This window comes from Euphorbia lathyris, chromosome 6 (assembly GCF_963576675.1).
Source record: "Euphorbia lathyris chromosome 6, ddEupLath1.1, whole genome shotgun sequence".
Classification (NCBI taxonomy): Eukaryota; Viridiplantae; Streptophyta; class Magnoliopsida; order Malpighiales; family Euphorbiaceae; genus Euphorbia; species Euphorbia lathyris.
In genome coordinates, this window is record NC_088915.1 from 57,552,700 (window position 1) to 57,556,879 (window position 4,180).

Genomic DNA, 4,180 nt, shown 5'->3' on the forward strand with positions numbered 1-4,180 from the left:
GGGGGACCCATATCCCGCCTTCTCGCTCAACCATGTGCTGGAAACTTTTTCAAAACGGTCTCCCCACACACGATAACTTGCAAAAGTGCGGGATCCCCATCGTTTCGCACTGCATTCTTTGCAAATTAGAATCTGAAACTTCTCTGCACTTATTTGTCAGCTGCAAGTTTGGAAAGGCGTTGTGGCAATCACTGAGCAGCTTGTTCAACATGATGATAGATTACTCAGGTACACTAACAAGCTTCTTTGACATGTTAATCTCACTGAGGTTCGGGAGGCAGGCGCGTTCGGCCTGGCAGTCCGCGGTTTGCTCATGCTGTTGGCTAATTTGGAAAATGCGCAACGCAGCAACGTTCCAATCAGAACTCCCTTCAATCCAAATGGCAATCTTGAAGCTCAAATCTCTAACCAAGGAATCCGCAGCCAGGGGGTCAGGTATTTGCCACATGCCGTATGACAGACGCATCCTCCAAAATATTGGAATCGCGCCACGCATCCCGCCAGCTCCAAACATCCGTTGCGTCATATGGATTGCCCCGCCAGTGAACTGGATGAAAGTAAACACAGACGGTTCAGCACAGGGCTCTCCGGGGGCATCAGGCGCAGGAGGAATCTTCCGATCTCACAGAGGATTTGCTAGGGGATGTTTTGCTTTCTCCTTGAGTCCAGATTTCGCACATGTTGCAGAGCTAAGGGCAGTCACATTCGCCGTCGATATTGTGTGGGAAAAAGGGTGGACAAATCTCTGGATAGAATCCGACTCAACATATGTGATCCGCCTGCTCCGGGACAAGTCAGATGAGGTTCCTTGGAATGTGAAGCAGATATGGCTCAAATGCCTTCAACAATGCTCGTCAATGCAAATAATTGCAACACATATCTTCCGGGAAGGAAACAGAACGGCGGATGCGCTAGCCAAATTTGGCGTTATGGTCTCCGGTATACGTTGGTGGGAGACGGCCTCGGCCTTCTGTCACGATTTCATCATCTCCGACATCTCAAACTTTGCCAACTTTCATGTTCGTTAATTTGTCATTCTTTCATTCTTTTATTCTTTATTCGTTTCTTTTCATTTTCTCTTCCTGTACTGAACTTTTCTTTTATTTATAATATGAGGGTTTGATGAGCTCGTGTTTAGAGTGCCAATTTCGGCCCCTAAACCGCTCACCACAGTCCCAACCGTTACGCAAAAAAAACTAAATAAATAAACGAAACTAAAAATAAGTAAAATAAATAAATTAAATGAGTCTAGTCCTCAGATAATACCTCAAGATTGGTATTGACAGTCGAAGTCGGTTGATTCCACGAGTTGTGATTTTCGGTGTTTTTTGTAAAATATTTAACTTTTTGGGAATTTTCAATTTTTTAGGAAAAAAAAATATTATTCCCAAAAATTTACTTTCTCTCTCTAAAAATAATGTTTTTTAGAGAGAGAAGCTCCCAAACTCCCCCCTCAAATGCATGGGGATCCGTGCCTTTTATAGGCACGGATCCCCGAGGTTAGGTGACGCCCAACGCTGGTAGGGCGACTCCCAACCTTGGTTGGGCGCGTGCCCAACAGGCGTTGGGTCGACGCCCAACCTCGGTTGGGCGCTGATATGAACTTTATAAGTTCATAATTTGTTCAAAGTTTAGTATTTCATTTTGATAATTTGAGTGTTTATTATGTGATTTGTTAGTGTTTTATCCTTGTTTTAGTGTTATGTTTTGTGTAGGAAAATTGTCAAATAGATGCATGAACATTCACATTTTGAGATGAAAATCAGCTGAAACGCGCCCGCGGAAAAAAGCACGCTCATTGGATTAAAGAGGCTTGGATTGCAGGAATTTCCAGAACGCGCTCGCGGAAAATAACGCGCCCGCGGAATTTTCCAGAATTGCTGTAAAGTTATGTCTCTTTGTCAAAAGTCACATTCTTCCATCCAAAAGACATGTCTATCTAGAGTGGTGTTTCAAGGGTTGTCTCTACATTTAAAAGAACATAATTGCTGGATGTTTAAAGGATGAAAAATTACTTGAAGAAGAACACAAGAGATCAGAAAGAAAAAGAGACTTGAAGATCAATTGCATGTTTAAAGCATTTTGAAGAGAAGTTAAAGATCAAGAAGAAAGAAGACAGTAATGTAAAAAGGATAGAGAGATCATCCTTCACTATTCTCCTTCTTCTTTACTTCTTGTATTTACAATTACATTCTATATGTTTTTACATTTAAGGATGATAATTACTATCTACTTTAGTTTGTTCAATTGACTTAGTTTAATCTAACTTACAATATTCTTATCATAATACATGTCTCAGTTAAGATCTTAATTATTCTTTATAGTTAGGAATATGATCGAGAGACAATTCCTTAACGAAATTTATGAAAGAATTGATTATCTTTTATCACTAGAGAGATCAGGATAAAAAGATAGTTGTCGTATGTTGATTATTGAATTAGTAATGTTTATGATTGTTTAGTTGATTCAACAAGTGAGAACTGAGAATTAATATCATCGTTTTATATTACTAAGTACTCTAATTTATGTCGAGAGAGTAGATTAGAATTTTTTACAACCTAACTTGTAATCGTTAGATTGAATAAGTATAATTAAGCAAATCATTAAGTTTTTATCATCTGTCTCTGACTTGTTATTCAAATGCATATTTAAGTTTGATCTTTAGATTCAAGTAATTAGATTAGTTTTAGTTGGATAATTAACAACATTCTTATATTTTATTTCTGTAAACAAAAGAAACGGATTAAGTGATAGTGAGTAATAATTTTGTTCCTCGAGGGATCGACATCTTTTATTACTACAAGGAAATCGTATACTTGCGGAAATTTCTTCAACAAGTTTTTGGCGCCGTTGACGGGGAGCAATTCTGTTTATTGCCATTATTTTACTTAGTCTAACTTTTGGATTATAGTCATTTTTTTATTTTTTTTTACTGATATTTTTTTTCTTTTCAATTTTGCAGATTTTTTTTAATTCAAGTACATGCCTAGGACAAGAAGTTCCAAGGAAAAGCTTGAAACATTTATCCCAAAGATTGAAAATTTTTGTAAACAGAAACGAAAAACAAAAAAATTGAAAGACAAGATGGCAAATCTATCCGAGCAAAGACTTATGGATTATGCCATTCCAGCAGTGAATGGGGCGTAACAAGGAGTGGTTCGTCCGACGGTTAATGCAAATCAATTTGAAATAAAACCAGCTTTACTTCAAATGATGCAAAATTGTATCCAATTTTATGGTTTGCCAAATGAAAATCCAAACTCTCATTTAGCAAATTTTTTGGAGATATGTGATACATTTAAAATTAATAATGTTCCTACCGAAGCAATTAAGCTTCGGCTTTTTCCATTTACTTTAAAGGATAAAGCCAAAGCTTGGTTAAATTCATTACCACCAGGATCCATTACAACTTGGGATCAATTGGCACAATCATTTTTATCCAAGTATTTTCCTTTGGCAAAAACAGCCAAGTTGATAAAGGAAATTACTACATTTACACAATTTGATTCTGAATCATTATATGAAGCATGGGAACGTTTTAAGGATTTGCAGCGGAGTTGCCCCCATCATAACCTTCCAAGAGAGTTACTTATGCAGACTTTTTACAATGGAGTTAATCCTGCCACCAGAACCACTATTGATTCAGCATCCGGAGGATCACTTATAAGGAAAACTACTACTGATGCCTATGATTTATTGGAAGAAATGGCTACTAACAATTGCATGTGGCCAAGTGGGAGAGCAAAGGAATCATCTTCTCAACCTATGAAAGGAATTATTACTACTGACCCAATGACTGTTTTGCAGGCACAAATTTCAGCATTAACCAATAAGATTGAGAAAATGAGTATGGGTAATCAACCAACTTGTACAATGTGTGGACAAAGTGGACATTATGAACTGGAATGTCCCTTGGGACAACCAAGTACAGAGGAGCAAGTTAATTATGTCCAAGGACAAGCACGGGGAAATCCATATCCTAATAATTACAGTTCTGGTTGGAGGCCTAATCAAAATTCCTCATGGTCAAATAATCCAAATCGTGGGCACTCTCCATGATTTTACATATCAACAGAGAAAGAAATTTCTTTCTGATTCCAAACATTACTTTTGGGAGGAACCATACTTGTTTAATGTCTGTGGGGATGGACTCATTAGGAGATGTGTGAGTGAGGACGAA

The 4,180-nt window shown here is 37.8% G+C and overlaps 1 non-coding gene across 1 annotated transcript; it reads right to left on the reverse strand.

The window, feature by feature from the left end:
• Nucleotides 1-3,468: 3,468 nt before the first annotated feature.
• LOC136234376 (small nucleolar RNA R71) lies at nucleotides 3,469-3,575 on the reverse strand. Its single transcript, XR_010691262.1, has one exon. It is a non-coding gene; the product is annotated as a small nucleolar RNA R71 (small nucleolar RNA).
• Between the last annotated feature and the right edge of the window lie 605 nt (nucleotides 3,576-4,180).